Source organism: Coregonus lavaretus (assembly GCF_964263955.1).
Source record: "Coregonus lavaretus genome assembly, chromosome: 37".
NCBI classification, from domain to species: domain Eukaryota; kingdom Metazoa; phylum Chordata; class Actinopteri; order Salmoniformes; family Salmonidae; genus Coregonus; species Coregonus lavaretus.
The window spans coordinates 15,628,385-15,645,917 of record NC_140024.1 but is presented as its reverse complement, the minus strand read 5'-3'; positions in this window follow the sequence as shown (position 1 = coordinate 15,645,917).

Here is a 17,533-nt window from a genome sequence, read left to right as displayed (position 1 = left end):
TAACTCACAGAGCCCGTGGCCGACAGAGAAATACTCTAATCTCCAAATGAAATTAACTCAACTGTGTCAATGTGATAAAACTCAACTGCTTCCAATACAATACTATAAAGACCAAAGATATCTGATAAAGAGCTTTAAAGTTTGAGCTATTATGGAAAATCACGATTCAAATGCCTGAATAGATGGCGTCTAAATGGGGTCTCTATTCTTGGCTCGTTTTAATTAGGCTCCCGTCCAGAGAGGGCTGCTTATTGTTTCAGCATTGACACATTTCGATACGTTTCAGAGCCTCATAGTTTCAGCGTTTGTAGTTTTGCAATCAGAAATCTCATAGTATAAACTTTATCTTATTTATCATTTTATGCATGTGGTATTGTAGCAGTTGTAGTTGCAGAACTTCTTACAACACTAAAATAAAGTTACTGTAATTAAAGAACACGTTTCCAATAGAATGCTGGCCATACTTCAGGAGTGTGGTTGCCAGCTACAGTAGTCTGTAGTCTACCTGATCTGGTCCATGACAAAATGAAGACATGACTTTAACTATGTGATGCATTTGATATGCTACTACGATGCTTATAGCTTTTCAATCATATAGTTTTAAGTCATCTTGTACAAAGCCCTCGGAAAACGAACTGGCAATAAAACATTTTGATCAAGCATTTCCTGCAAATTATGCTGCGGATAAAAGTGACTTCAACTGTTCATGTCAGCCCCTTTGAAACAAATGGAACTGACATAGCATCATAGAGGGAAATATGTTTTTATAGTTAAATAATTATGCATTTCTCTGTTATATCTCAGTTACAGTTTTGATCTGACCTGAACATCATTTATAATATTTGATAGGCCATATGTCAATAATCCATTTTTGATTTGATATTTATAGGGATAATTCATTTTTTTAATGATCTTTTAGAGGAGTGGAAATTATATTCAACTTTCCTCTTCAGAGTTGTATAATTATCGATTTTTAATTGTTTAATTGTCATCTAGGCGAGCCTCGTAGGAGAGACGGGGATTATAAACCACACTATCATAATATCATAATTACTGTAACATTTGTTTCTCAATTCTTCGAAATGTTCTTTGAATGGACATTTTTGTAGGCATATTTGCATGCCACTGTAGCCTAATAGGCTATATTACAATTTATATGGTGTTTGTAAGCGTTTATAAATGTGTGCTGATTGCCTTGGTTTTGATAGTAGCCTATACGTTTTAAAGGCTATATTGTACTTATGGTAAATTCTATTTGATTTCTCCTTGTGATGTTTTTTTGTAACCATCCTTTCAGATGTTTTAATCAAATAGCCTATTGAGATTATTTTCATAATGTGTTTGTATTAGATATATCTAATTCAACTAAATCTCTACTATTATTTCGATATATTAAGTGACATGTATCAATTTCTAGAAAACGTATGGTCCTTATAAATGCAACATTTTATGTATTTTATTTATTTAATATTTTCTTCTCAAAGGGTCTTTTTCAAGACACTGAAATAAATCGAAATAAATGTAACTTTTCTTCTATACCATTATCTAAAACAACAGGAACTATATTTTAGGCTATTTTATCATAATGACTGTCCAAACTAAGTGAATTACTGTACTACATCCCACAAGGGAAAATGGGCTACTAAGAGTGCGGCATCCTGTAATCAATGCTCATCAGTAAATAGGCCCGGAAGCGGATGGGAATTCCGTTTGAACCTCAGGTGAGGTGTTGTCCTGCATTTTGATTTCTATATGAAAGCATAGAGCCCATGTATTTAGATGATCTAACTTATGCATATTATGTCATCTGAAAGTGAGACTCTGCTCTAGAATGGACATACACCAGTGCATTAAACACATTCATTAAGCCCAAGAAATTATCAAAAAGAACACAGAGGCCTATATTTAATCATGGCCACTCACTGTAGGGTTAGTTAACAGTGGGGTCCATTCATGGCGGTGGTGTAGTGTGTATATTTTGTAGCGTGGGAGTTATATATAGAGAGTAGGAAGTCACACAGTAGAGTTATTGTCCTAGCTGTCTCCTAGTTAGAGAGAGAGAGAGTCTAAGCGATCTCTTTCAGAGCCTGGTGCTCTGAGTGCACAGCCTCAGAATGTTAATGGAGACAGAACAGACCATGGCGAAAGTAGCCAAGACCACCACCACCACCACCACCATCACCGCCGGCCCTCCTAGAGACCTGGATCGGTGCACTGGTTCTGGTTCTATCCCCCTTTTGTTTATTGTGAAAAGCGGAAAAGAAAGAGGGAGAAATGTGCTAAGCTCTTCCGTTTGGGTCTCTCTGAGTGATTGATACAGTTCCTGGGAGGTGGAAGGACTCAATAATGTTGCCCACTCACTGCCATCTTGGTGACTGGCCAGTTAAGCCTATGTGTGGGTTGTGTCCAAGTGAAGTGATCTCAGTCAAACATACATGATTCTATATGTCAACCACAACTCAAACAACACATTGCCATATTCTGTATGTTACCTATTTATGCCACCTCTTTCACTCTATTGTAATGGCATTATTATGTTTAAATCTCTGTTGATCCTGCAGAGCTCCAATGGGGTATGGATTTCCTGTAAACTCTTGACCTTTTCAAATGATTGCAACAATGTACAAACATATTAATTATTGCAGCTTGTAATGCCTCAGCATCAACTCATGCAAAGTGCCATTTCAAATACATTTCATGTCTGCCGCTCAAAACAACTTAGAAATATTGTGACAATTTCCAAATGAACATGAATTCAATTATGTATGTACAATCTATATGTGCATGCACACTGTTAACGATATGGGCCATTAAACACTAGAGCACATTACAAACCTGATTTTTCCAGGCCTACCCCCCACATAAACACCCATGCCTGCAGAAAGTCAATGTAAGTGTAATATAGATGACTATATAAGGTATTGTGTTTCACACAGAGAACAGAGGCTGCATGGTAAACCCAGTGGGTGAAAATCAGATGCCCCTATTGCTGCCGGGCTTCACTGTGCCAGTCTATGCCACGTTGGCACCATCTGCTGGTAACACAGGCCTCTGTCTCAGCCTTGCCCTGCGGTCCTCTGTAGCTCAGCTGGTAGAGCACGGCGCTTGTAACGCCAAGGTAGTGGGTTTGATCCCCGGGACCACCCATACACAAAAAATGTATGCACACATGACTGTAAGTCGCTTTGGATAAAAGCGTCTGCTAAATGGCAAATCATCATCATCATGGTAGCAACATGCTACTTTTCCCTTTGAACTGTACAACACAACCAGGTCATTATTGTAAATGGTTATTTTACTCTCAGTGACCTATACAGTACCGTGCTAAATGAAGGTTGAGTAAATACTACAGATATTTTCCCATCAAATTCTATTCCTCATTTGTTTTAACCAACTCAAATCTCTCACAGTGATATCACTAGAGTGTGCTAGAGAAAAGGTGCTTTGCCTACAAAACAAATAAAGTATGTACAGTAAGTAATCATGATTCAGATATGATACTTGTTTATAGATACTGGATAAAGTACAACATATATATATATATATATATCAATTAAATGTTTCAAGGATAATAAGCTGTCAAGAAGACATGTTATCCATTACAACTGTAATCTCAAGAGGTTTAACGTTAAGTGAACAGTGCTTTGAGATTTATTTTCACACTGTGAGAAGTAAGATCTGGGCCAGTATCCACAAAGCGTCTCAGAGTATAAGTCCTGATCTAGGATCTGTCCATATAATATTATTCATTTTGATCTAAAAAGCAAAACTGATGCTAGATCAGCACTTTTACTCTGAGATGCTTTGTGGATACGGGCCCTGGTGTAGGAAAGAGAATTCAACTCAACACAGGGACATTCTGATCTCCATGATTTTCCGTTGACTCAGTCCCATGCCAATACATTATGTATGTACTGTACTGTATCTTGTACTTGAATATTTAGTGTTATTAAATAGATTGAAGTGATATTAATGTTAGATATTTTTGTTGCGTTAATTATTACACATACTTTAATGCAAGTAGGCATGCACATACACATGCTAATTTATGCTCCTTCTCTTTGGCGCACGCACACACACACACACATACGCACACACACACATGCACACGCACACATACACAGACACACACACCACAATCACCCGCATGCACACACACACACACACACACACACACACACACACACACACACACACACACACACACACACACACACACACACACACAGACAGACACACACACCACAATCACCCGCATGCACACACACACACACACACACACACACACACACACACACACACACACAGACAGACACACACACCACAATCACCCGCACGCACACACAAAAACACATAAAACCCAATTAAAATATCCAGCTTCCCATCCAAAGGATCCAAAGGTAGCATGCCTGGCTGCCATGATGAGTTTAACAACGAGGGGTCTGTGAAGATGTTTCCTGTGGCTCCAACACTAGCGGTTAGAGGAAAGGGCCTTCATTTGTACATCTCTTCCCCTCAATGCAGCTTATTGTTTCAGCTCATTGGGATGCCTTGATGAGCTTGGAGGATGAGGGGCAGATGAGCAGCATTCTCCCAGAGATAGAGACGGGCCTGGTCCTGGAAACAAGGAGCCACTCAGAGTCTAGGACCTCCGTCCACTTCGGCCCAGCAGAGCAGGGTAAACCCAGAGAAGAGAGCTTTGTGCTGGACAACAAAGCACAAACATTCCCCTCATTTCTCGCCTCATTCTCCCCCAATCAGAGCTCCTAATTAACACTGAATGTCCTTGGAGAGAGTGGAGATCAAATGGTAGCAATTATCTGTGTGGACTTTGATGAGGTGGACTCCCATGCATTCATGTGGCTGCAAATTTGATCAAGAATTGTCCGGGTCCCCTGCTCATGGCACAACGAGAGAGGGCAGCCTGTTTAGTGTGGCCTCCACGGCTAAACAACACAGCGCAAACACACACACACACACACACACACAAACACACGGCCGTTCATAAAAAAATAAAATCACTCCCTCTCTTTCGAGACATTGAAGTGAAAACTCTGAGTTACATCAGGAGTACACACACATCTCACACACAGTCTCCCACAGTCACAGGGGCACAGTCTCCCACAGTCACAGGGGCACAGTCTCCCACAGTCACAGGGGCACATTGTCTCTCAGTCCCAGGGGCACAGTGTCTCTCAGTCACAGGGGCACAGTGTCTCTCAGTCACAGGGGCACGGTGTCTCTCAGTCACAGGGGCACGGTGTCTCTCAGTCACAGGGGCACAGTGTCTCTCAGTCACAGGGGCACAGTGTCTCTCAGTCACAGGGGCACAGTCTCTCTCAGTCACATGGGTACAGTGTCTCTCAGTCACGGGGGCACAGTCTCTCTCAGTCACAGGGGCACATTGTCTCTCAGTCACAGGGGCACAGTGTCTCTCAGTGGCCAGGCAGGGCAGTGTGTGGAGATCAGGTTTTGTGAGTCTCTGACATGATGTGACAGGCCAGCTCTCACTCACATAACCCTGTATTTTGGTCCATTTTTCTGCCTCGTTTACAATGGTTCAGTGGATATTTCTTTATTTCAGAGCAGACAATGGTCTCTTTCTTTTTCATTCCCACCATCTCCCACACACACACGCATATGCACGCACACGCACACAAAAACATACACACACACACTGGCAGACGCATGCACACTCGCTTGCTGTCACACTCATTTTAATGGTAATTAATGACATCACCTCGGAGTGCGAGGGTTGGACAGGGGGAAGATGGGGAGGGGGGTGGGGGGGGGGGGATGTGTTTGTTTGCCGACCGTGGGAACAGGGGGCTCTCCAGGGTGGCGAGTCAGGGGCTCCAACAATACACACGCTGTCCCCTTTCACCCAAACACACAGCCTTCCCCAGAGAATACCCCCCTCCCTCCCTCCCTCCCTGTCCCATGCGCTCTCGTTCCCTCCCTCCCTCTCTGTGAGTCTGTTCTTCCTTCCCTCTCTCCGACTCTCTCTCTTCCTCCACTGTACTTGTCCTGTGCTGTATGAGTCGGCTGCCCCCTGTCTGCCTGTCTGTGCATCAGCAGCAGCCTCCGCTCACCACAGCTACACAGGACAGAGTGATGCATCAAAATGCATCAAATTAGAAAGGGTAAAGTGTGCACACCATTGGCTTCATGTTATAGAAGTCATGTGCTGGACCTGACTCCCAATGGGCGATATTTACTATCTCCTGAAGTTTGTTCCTGCTATTTTCTACTTTGAAAACATGTAAGTACAACAGGAATGTAAAATACCAGAATTATTTCAGTTTGTTTATAGCATTTCCATCAACAGTGTGACAGTGAGCATGGTAACACCTTCGAAGAAGCTCTGTCATTCACCTAAGCTCAAGGGCTTAGTGAAGGACAATACACACAGAAGGTCCTAAACCAATCAGAATTGTGCAATAAAACAACAACTCAGGGTTTCACAAAACAAGAGGAAAAAAGCTCATGTGACATAACTTGGAGGTGTTGATGTGTACATTTCACCAAGTTTAACACCACAACCAACAGCCAAACAGGAGCTGTATTTACATTAACATTTTAGTCATTTAGCAGACGCTCTTATCCAGAGCGACTTACAGTTAGTGAGTGCATACATTTTCATACATTTTCATACTGCATTTTCATATTTACCTTCCATTTTCCTCACTCTTTGGTGTCTCTTCTCTCACCCTACACTTACTGTACTTTAACCCTTTTCAAATCAGAATACAAATACAATTAAGGAGAGGGTGGAGTTTATTCCCATGCATGCATTCTATCATAATAAAAGATGCATCAGCAATGGAGGCCACACAACAGCAGCACCTGCAGCCTATGGTGACATCTGACCCCAGCGTCTAGATTCCTATTGTAGCTGTAGTCTCTCAGCCTGCCCCATCCCTCACAGTGGGTATAGTAGTTGGCCTATACTGTAGAGAGCTCCATGGAAGGGGATCCAGACCCAGACCCAGACCAGGCAAGGCCTCTGGGGGCTGGGTGAGGGGAACAATGTTGCCTAGCCTCCCCTGTCTGACTCCCAACGCTGTCTGTCTGTGTGGCTGCTGTGCTGTGCTCTGTAGCTGGGGCTGTGGTTGGGGCTGGGGCTTAGGCTGGGGAAATGCCTGGGGTGGTCTCACCCAGACAGGGCTAGAGAGAGGGGTATTCAGCCCCCCATCCACAGTTGAATCCCTGTGACAGCAAGGTCAGTCTCTCTCACTGCAAAATCAGACACAGACACATCTACAGCCTCCCACAGCCCTCAATCTGCATGTGGGCATAAATATGCATGTATGGCAAATGGGGCCACTTGGGGCCACTTCTGGGCTGCCAAACCCTACAGGGACACAATGGGTGGCCCCTCGGCCTCTCTTGCATCTCCCCACCAGCCACCATGGGACAGTCTGACCACACATGGACATGTCCCTCTCAGCTCCCTGATTTACATGCTTGGGAATGTTTGCGTGAGGGCATACCAGCGCTGTATTGGACAATGGGTGTTCTGAGAATCAAGATAATAGTTTTGGAAATAGGATTGGAAATAGCACTGAAGACTCCATCCATTTACCTCAGTTTAGACATATAACACATCCTTTTTGAGCTAGTCCTTCATAGAAAAACCAAACACACAAAAAGATGACTCAAATTCAACTGCAGTTACGAAACATAACTTGGTAGTGGCTGAGTCCAGAGCCTGAATGGATGACCATCAGGGCCAGCGACAATTACTGTGTCCCTCCCCTAGGTGTGGAGGAATGTGTGGAGTGCTTTCACTGCCGAGAGGAGTCAGACCTGCCTTCAATCAGCCCGACTCATTCACGAGACAGTCTGTGTGTGTGTGTGTGTGTGTGTGTGTGTGTGTGCGTGTGCCACCCAGCAGGCTCAGGATCCCTCAGGGGGGACCATGCCAACATAAGGCAGGCAGGGACGCGTCAATCACGGCTACCGTTGGAAAGAGATGTCTCGCCAGGCAGAACAATACCGCCAGACCGGGCCGCGTGCACTCTCTAGCTCTCTGCCTTGCCTAGCAACCAGCCTCCAGTGAGAGAGAGGCGCCATCCGTAGCAACAGGAGCTGAGCAATGAAAAGGCCTTGCACCTTGGCAACAGGGCCCTGCAGTAGAGAGAGGGCCTTCTCTGTGACCGACTGAAAAGGCCTCTTTATTTATCCAGTGTGAAGTTCATCTGATGGTTGGAGAGGAGACCCCTCCCCCTTCCCCTCTCCGTCACTTGTCACACAGAGAAAGGAGAGAGGCAGAAACTTGGAGAGGAAGAAAAGAAAGGTGCAGATACTTGGAGGATAAGATCATGACTAATGGTTGTTCTTTGCGGTGGAGGTCTGACAGAGGCTCTAAAACAACTGCAGTGAGCAGCAGGCCACTGGTACAGAATGATGATGACGGCCTGTGGGGTTGGAGCACAGGCTCTCCTTTGCATATGAAGGAAAAGAGCGGGAACGTAGAATGAGGAAGGAATAGGAATATGGGAAAAGTTACTCGAGAGCAACTTGCTCGAAAGCTAAAGGGACAGATGTGTGCTATCGGAGAGAGATTCATTTGAGAGCTCGCCGATGTGACTGGCGTTTAGGCAAATAAACCAAAAAGTCATTCCGTTCTCAAAGTGTTGGCTTAAAAAACATCCTAACAACACCCCCAGATGGTGGAACAGAAGGGCCGTGGAGAGGTGTAGATGGTGGAACAGAAGGGCTGTGGAGAGGTGTAGTTGTCCTAAGTACTTCCTTTGTGCTTCCTTTTGTCTGATGGTGGGTTAAATTTAGGGGCCTGTTGTATTTCCCTCTATCTTTCTCTCTCTTTCTCTTTTGCTTCCGTCTGCCAGGTAGCCATCATTTTTCCCGGCCAGTGAAGGAGGATCATTTAAGTGCTAGTGTCTGTTAACAGATGGATTGATTAAAGGTCCAATGTAGCCGTTTTAATCTCAATATCAAATCATTTCTGGGTAGCAATGAAGTACCTTACCGTGATTGTTTTCAATTAAAACGGTCAAAAAGAAACAAAAATAGCTTCTTGGCAAAGAGCAATTTCTCAAGCAAGAATTTTGCTAGGACTGTCTGGGAGAGATCTGAGTGAGGGGCCTAATTGGACAAGCCTAATGGGAGGGATATTTAACCTGAAAACTAACTGTTATTGGCAGAGAGGTTTGAAACTCTCTTTGTTATTGGTCTTTTAACTTGTACCGCCTGGTGATGTCGCCCGGCAGGCCAAAACTCCAACCCACCAAACCAGGCTGAAATTTCAGGCAGTCTTTTCAAACAGCTCTTACACTAATAATATGCCATTTAGCAGACGCTTTTATCCAAAGCGACTTACAGTCATGTGCGCATACATTTTTACGTATGGGTGGTCCCGGGAAACGAACCCACTACCCTGGCGTTACAAGCGCCATGCTCTACCAATTGAGCTACAGAGGACCACTGTGGCAACATGGCATTATCATAATTTTCACAATTTCACAGTATCATTCCAACCTCATAGTGTGTAAATATACAATTGAAGTCAGAAGTTTGCATACACCTTAGCCAAATACATTTAAACTCAGTTTTTCACAATTCCTGACATTTAATCCTTGTAAAAAATCCCTGTCTTAGGTCAGTTAGGATCACCACTTTATTTTAAGAATGTGAAATGTTAGAATAATAGTAGAGAGAATGATTTATTTCAGCTTTTATTTCTTTCATCGCATTCCCAGTGGGTCAGAAGTTTACATACACTTTCAGGTAGCCTTCCACAAGCTTCCCACAATAAGTTGGGTGAATTTTGGCCCATTCCTCCTGACAGAGCTGGTGTAACTGAATCAGGTTTGTAGGCCTCCTTGCTCGCACATGCTTTTTCAGTTCTGCCCACACATTTTCTATAGGATTGAGGTCAGGGCTTTGTGATGGTCACTCCAATACCTTGCCTTTGTTGTCCTTAAGCCATTTTGACACAACTTTGGAAGTATGCTTGGGGTCATTGTCCATTTGGAAGACCCATTTGCGACCAAGCTTTAACTTCCTGACTGATGTCTTGAGATGTTGCTTCAATATAACCACATAATATTCCTTCTCATGATGCCATCTATTTTGTGAAGTGCACCAGTCCCTCCTGCAGCAAAGCACCCTCACAGCATGATGCTGCCACCCCCATGCTTTACGATTGGATGGTGTTCTTCGGCTTGCAAGCAACCCCCTTTTGGAAATTGCTCCCAAGGATGAACCAGACTTGTGGAGGTCTACAATTATTTTCTGTCTTGGCTGATTTCTTTTGATTTTCCCATGATGTCAAGCAAAGAGGCACTGAGTTTGAAGGTAGGCCTTGAAATACATCCACAGGTACACCTTCAATTGACTCAAATTATGTCAATTAGCCTATCAGAAGCTTCTAAAGCCATGACATCATTTTCCTGAATTTTCCAAGCTGTTTAAAGGCACAGTCAACTTAGTATATGTAAACTTCTGACCCACTGGAATTGTGATACAGTGAATTATAAGTGAGATAATCTGTCTGTAAACAATTGTTAGAAAAATGACTTGTGTCATGCACAAAGTAGATGTCCTAACCGACTTGCCAAAACTATAGTTTGGTAACAAGAAATTTGTGGAGTGGTTGAAAAACAAGTTTTAATGATTCCAACCTAAGTGTATGTAAACTTCCGACTTCAACTGTATATAAAACACAGGAAAATCACGTTTTTGGCTGCACTGGGCCTTTAACGGAGGCTGTCAATCAGTTTATTCCAACCCAGTAGGCCTGTATTTAGTGCCTAAACCCTGTCATTATCTGTAACTCTATTCCTCCAGCAGCACCCTGATGCAAGAAAGGACATGGGCCCCATTCAGAGGCACCCCTCTGGGGGTGGGGATGAGCACCCAGACTGCTCCAACAACTGCTTTACAGAAGCTTTATTTTCAGCTCTGTTTTAGAATACCATCTTGCAATCACTATCACATCTTAACTTATTCTCAGGACCAGAAATATAATAGCTTTATTTTACAGTCATTGGTCTGCCATTGATAAAGTATCAGTATACTGTATAACAATATTTAAAATAAAATCGTCTGTCTGTTTTACCGTTTTACTTTATGTCCTCCAGCTATTTCCCCCACCTCCAATTCCAGGCAATTATTATCAACTAAGAAAACAAAATAAACAAAGGAATGTCTGTAATGTTCTACTTGCATTTTCATAAACACAATGAACCTTTAAGTCACCTGAATGGTCACATTTCTAGCTAATGCTCCGAGGGCATTGGTGTGCAATAAAACAATTGAGTGACAGTAAGAAAATACAGCCTAGTGGGGTGTGTCATCCTCCCAATGTGGCAACATGTCAACTGACAAGTGAACAGAGCTACAAAGCTTTGTTTACACTGTCTAGACCAGAGGGAGGCAACCCTGTTCCTGGAGTGCCACAGGTACTGCAGGATTTTGTCCCAACTAGGCTCCACACCTGACCAACAGAGCTAATTGATCAGTTCAGTGATTGACTAAATTCAACACACCTGGTCTTCCAGTTTGGTTAAATCAAAAACAGGACCAGTGTTGCCTACCCCTGGTCTAGACTTACAGTCCTGACTTGTAGTTAATTATACGGCAGCATCGCCAAGGGAAGGATTTCAGATACCAGAGATTCTGTCAGCAATAATTCCAACATATTATATGCATTTCAACATACTGTTGGGTTCATGATGAGCACCATCATGAGCATTGTAGCAGCTACACAGAGCCTTTACTCACAGGCATTTTAACCCTTTCCATCTCCCATTCACTCTCTGATTCTACCTGCCAATCAAATCAAGCTATTGATTTATAAAAGGCTAATGATCACCTCTCGATCAGACGGCACTATGAGACGTTTCCCCACCAGCCTACTCCCACTCTAATTGGTGGCCTGATGCAGGTGGAGCAACTAATTGGATCCTTTTAATCCAGCTCTGCTCGCCACCCCTTTCACACCATCACTGATCCTTCTGCTTTTGTGTCCTGATCAAAGCCCAGTTCATCTATGAATTGATGTTTCTCTGGTTCTCCCTCATCAGTGACTCCTCTACAGAGTCATCCCCTCCCAAGACCATCCCCGTTGACCCCAACAAATGGACTAATGTCAGATGGCAAAAAAAAAGTTTTACATTCAACAGAATCTGTACGATTTGAGACTTGTTGTTTCCTTTGTCGCCAGAAAATAGTTGATTTGTTGTACTTTTATTCTGTGTTGGACTAAGGTGATACTATTTATGTGTAAGCCTCAAGCTCTACACTGAAGGCTCTTGACTCTGTGTATCATGCAGCCCCACATGAACAAATACTATAGTATACTATGGTATAAATACTATAGTATGTTTTTGCAGACTTTATTGTAATATTTGCTGTAGTGTTGCGGACATGACTGTAGTATACTGTACTATTTACAGTTTACTATAGTATAAATTCTGTAGTAAAAAAACCTGTAATATACTATAGTAATTACTGTAGTGTTTTGCAGACTGAAGGATTTACTGTAGTGTTTTTGCAGACTGTAGTATACTGTATTATATACTATAGTTTATTTTTTTATTTTTTTATTTGAGATTGAAGTGGGGGCTTTGTCCTTAAAGAAACCTGTGGGACAACATCCTCAAAGAGCAAATTTTCCATAACCTGTGGTTGGTTGGTTGGTTGGTTGGTTGGTTAACTCACCCATGTGATCTCTACTGTGCTGTGGGGTGGACATCACCAGCAACACTCAGGCTCAAACACTGGTTCATTCTTATTTAGAAGGCCATTTTAGGAAAACTGCCATTTTAACTATCCTCTCTTCTAGCTCGAAATGAAAACTCAAGCTCAAATTCTAGCTCAAATCTCAATGTTGTTTTATGCTAACAGTCCCGAAAATTAGAACCGAGCATGGAAAATTACTTTCATTACTCCGTCCCCTGGTCTTGGAATTCCCTCCAAGCCAACCTAAAGCTCCAGGATCTGTTAGTAGTTGTTTCTAATTGTCACCTGATGTCACTAGTTTGTGTTTCCTTATGTAAGGACGCATGTTGCTTTACTTCACACACACCACACATACATCCACTGTTTGTTTGCTGTTGCCAGTGTCTTCTGTCTGTGTTGTCCGTTTTGTCTTACATTGTTTTTTTATCCCCCTTCCCCATGGAGATGAGAAGTTTCCTTTATGTAATATTCCACCCCTGATGCTTCTCACTTTCCAGAATGTTTCAAGAGAGTGTCCTTCACAACCAGAAACCTCTTTCACATTCATTCCTTCCACATCACATCCATTCAAGCACCTAAGCACAAAAGACCATCCACAGCCTCAGTGTTCAAATGAAATGGTCCGACTAGTTGAAGTTCTCTCTCCGTTAATGCTCCACCTGGGACCTGGAGGGAAGCAGAGAGAAGCCTATTGTCTGTCATTAGTGAGCTGTGGTGTTGTGTGATGGCTGACTGACAGGGACAGACCTCTCAGGAAGCCTGATGATGATGAGTCCTATTAAGAGCAAAGGAGCCCCTGATAGCTCATTGAGTGGTGGGTTGGTGAGACCAGTGTGAGTCTGAGAATAGAGATCTATCAGCCCAGATGGACCCTGCAGCCTGCTCCAATCAGCTCACAAAAGTGATATAATTGCCAGGGCGGGAGGGGAGAGGGCAGCCACCTTTTGAGTTCTCCCGGTCCCCCCTTTCCCACCCCACCCATTCTACCACACTCCAAGCTTACTGATTGTGCCACTCCTCCCGGCCCAGCCGTTATCCCCCCTCTAACAACAGGCCAATTTGTCCCCACAGCCCAGTACCCCACGCCCACCTGCTGCGTTATTTAGCCCCTCTCCTGCACTTCAATGGCAGGTATTGATTAGAGAGCGGCCACCCCCCCTCCACGTTCCCCGAAAATCTGTCCCCCCTCTTCCCAGCAACCTTTAATCTGATTACAGGCTTTCTGCAGCCTTTCCCGTGGGGGGACAATGGTGGGCAGAGTGGTTTCACACACACTCCCAGGGTCATGTGATCCAGGAGAAGAGCTCCCTCCACTCTCCTCCAGCACCCCGGGTCCTTTCAGGGGGGACTATAGGAGGGTCTGCCCACCTGCCTGTCCGCCTGCACTCTTCAAACACAGGATTAACAGGGACATCTCTGTTACAGTCCCACTGTCTCCTCCTCCTGCCTTCTACATCCCGCCTCCATCCTCCTCTGCCGGCCCCTCAAACCCCCACAGCCTTGTTTGATTAGCCAGAAGAAGAGATTTGAAGCCATTTCCCTCTCACTTCTCCCCCTCATTCTCATTCTTTACCTCCTCTGTCTAGCTCTCTCTCTCTCTCACTCAGTTTGAAGTTCCAATCCCTCCTCCCTCCTCCTCATGGGAAAGCTATGTGAAATCAGGGAAATCGCTGCTCCACCCTCCCTGCTCTCCCCTGCTGTCCATCTAATTTATCCCATGTAATCCCCTAAACCTGGGCTGGAGTTGCTGCACACTGCCTTAGTGTCAGGGTTCCCCTGGTTGACTTTCCTCCCATCAGGATTAGAAGTGAGGAATTCCTCATAAAGCCACTTCAGGACTCAGGGGCCAAACCTAGGGACATGCTGCTCACTGAACTTACTCCAGAGTAGATTCATTATGAGGAAGCTGTCCAATTCTTTCCAAATGCAGATATATACAGTATATCCTGCCACTCATTCCTGTTTTAGTCATTTAGCAGACGCTCTTATCCAGAGCGACTTACAGTTAGTGAATGCATACATTATTTTTTTTTCCAACCCCCTGTGGGAATAGAATTTCCATTGTGAATAAAGGGTCCCTTGTTAAATATTCAGTAAACTACTATGTTCCAACTGATAGTTGAGAGAAGTAACCTCATAATTAAGCTTAAATATAAAAATCATAATTTATAGTGACCACTTCACTCAATAAAGCTCTATAAAACCAGCTGGTTTGTCAGGCAGGCACAAAGCTAGTGTCCACACTGAGTGTTTAGAGTTCATTAAACACCATGGTGATGGATCAGGAAATGACCCTATTGACTGGTCTGTCCAGCGACCGGGATCTCTGTTAGGCCTCATTACCATGAGAATACTGGGATTGGAAAGGTTGGCCCTGAGGGTGGCCAGTCTGGTGTGACCAAAATGGACAGGCCACAGACCTCTATCAGGCCAGCTCAGCCTCTCTCCTTAACCCACCACACCCACACATTATGCTCAGTGAACAATGACATGGTCTGCTTTCTGTCTGTGTTTATAGTCATACTAATAACCCCTCTCTTTGACCTGATGCAGATACTCTTGAAATAGAAATGCCTATGGGCATGTGAGTGTGAAAGTGAGAGTTATTCATGGCTCCTTGGTACAATGATGGTGATACTCATGTTTGTCAGACCTATAATGAAGATATCATAGAGAGTCTCAGACAGAAGACACAGGACATAGTCCACATCAGGTGCGTATTTAACCTTTATTTTGACAGGGAGTCATGCTGAGACCAAGGTCTCTTTTCCAGATGTGCCCTGTTTAGCACAACTATACACATCAAAATACAATATACACATTGAACTACACATCCATATACACATTAAAATACACAGCAAAACATTAAAATAATACCTGTTCACAGAAAACACAGGGTGAGAGATGAGGGGAGGGACGTGGCTGAGAGTAACAGATGGTAGGGTTAACACCAGGCCTCTGACAGTTAGTCAGAGGGGTGCTCTTCACTTCATCGAGTGTGACAGTGATTGATCTAACCTTTAACCTCTAACATGTTGGCCTATAAGGCTAAACAAGCGTATCTGGTTATGTAATACAGCCCCTCAGGCCCCTGGATTAACCTCTCTAAACCCTCCAACTCCCACCTTTGACCGGGGGAAGTGGCCAGAGTAGGTGACAATGACATCGGCGTGTGCCTCGTGTGACAGGACAGAGTACCCTGCTACATACAGTTGAAGTCGGAAGTTTACATACACTTAGGTTGGAGTCATTAAAACTCATTTTTCAACCACTCCACAAATTTCTTGTTAACAAACTATAGTTTTGGCAAGTTGGTTAGGACATCTACTTTGTGCATTACATAAGTAATTTTTCCAACAATTGTTTAGAGACAGATTATTTCACTTATAATTCACTGTAACACAATTCCAGTGGGTCAGAAGTTGATTGTGCCTTTAAACAGCTAGGAAAATTCAAGCTTCTGATAGGCTAATTGACATCAGTTGAGTCAATTGGAGGTGTACCTGTGGATGTATTTCAAGGCCTACCTTCAAACTCAGTGCCTCTTTACTTAATATCATGGGAAAATCAAAAGAAATCAGCCAAGACCTCAGAAAAAAGTTTGTAGACCTTCACAAGTCTGGTTCATCCTTGGGAGCAATTTCCAAACGCCTGAAGGTACCACGTTCATCTGTACAAACAATAGTATGCAAGTATAAACACCATGGGACCACGCAGCCGTCATACCGCTCAGGAAGGAGACGCATTCTGTCCCCTAGAGATGAACGTACTTCGGTGCGAAAAGTGCAAATCAATCCAAGAACAACAGCAAAGGACCTTGTGAAGATGCTGGAGGAAACAGGTACAACGAGTCCTATTTCGACATAAACTGAAAGGCCGCTCAGCAAGGAAGAAGCCACTGCTCCAAAACTGCCACAAAAAAGCCAGACTATGGTTTGCAACTGCACATGGGGACAAAGATCGTACTTTTTGGAGAAATGTCCTCTGGTCTGATGAAACAAAAATACAACTGCTTGGCCATAATGACCATCGTTATGTTTGGAGGAAAAAGGGGATAGCTTGCAAGCCGAAGAACACCATCCCAACTGTTTAGCACGGGGGTGGCAGCATCATGCTGTGGGGGTGCTTTGCTGCAGGAGAGAATGGTGCACTTCACAAAATAGATGGAATCATGAGGAAGGAAAATTATGTGGATATATTGAAGCAACATCTCAAGACATCAGTCAGGAAGTTAAAGCTTGGTCACAAATGGGTCTTCCAAATGGACAATGACCCCAAGCATACTTCCAAAGTTGTGGCAAAATGGCTTAAGGACAACAAAGTCAAGGTATTGATGTGGCCATCACAAAGCCCTGACCTCAACCCTATAGAAAATGTGTGGGCAGAACTGAAAAAGCATGTGCGAGCAAGGAGGCCTACAAACCGGACTCAGTTACACCAGCTCTGTCAGGAGGAATGGGCCAAAATTCACCCAACTTATTGTGGGAAGCTTGTGGAAGGCTACCCGAAATGTTTGACCCAAGTTAAACAATTTAAAGGCAATGCTACCAAATACTAATGGAGTGTATGTAAACGTCTGACCCACTGGGAATGTGATGAAATAAATAAAAGCTTAAATGAATAATTATCTTTACTATTATTCTGACATTTCACATTCTTAAAATAAAGTGGTGATCCTAACTGACCTAAGACAGGGAATTTTTACTAGGATTAAATGTCAGGAATTGTGAAAAACTGAGTTTAAATGTATTTGGCTAAGGTGTATGTAAACTTCGACTTCAACTGTACCTCTCAGATTGGTTGTGGCTCAAGGCACTTGAGCATT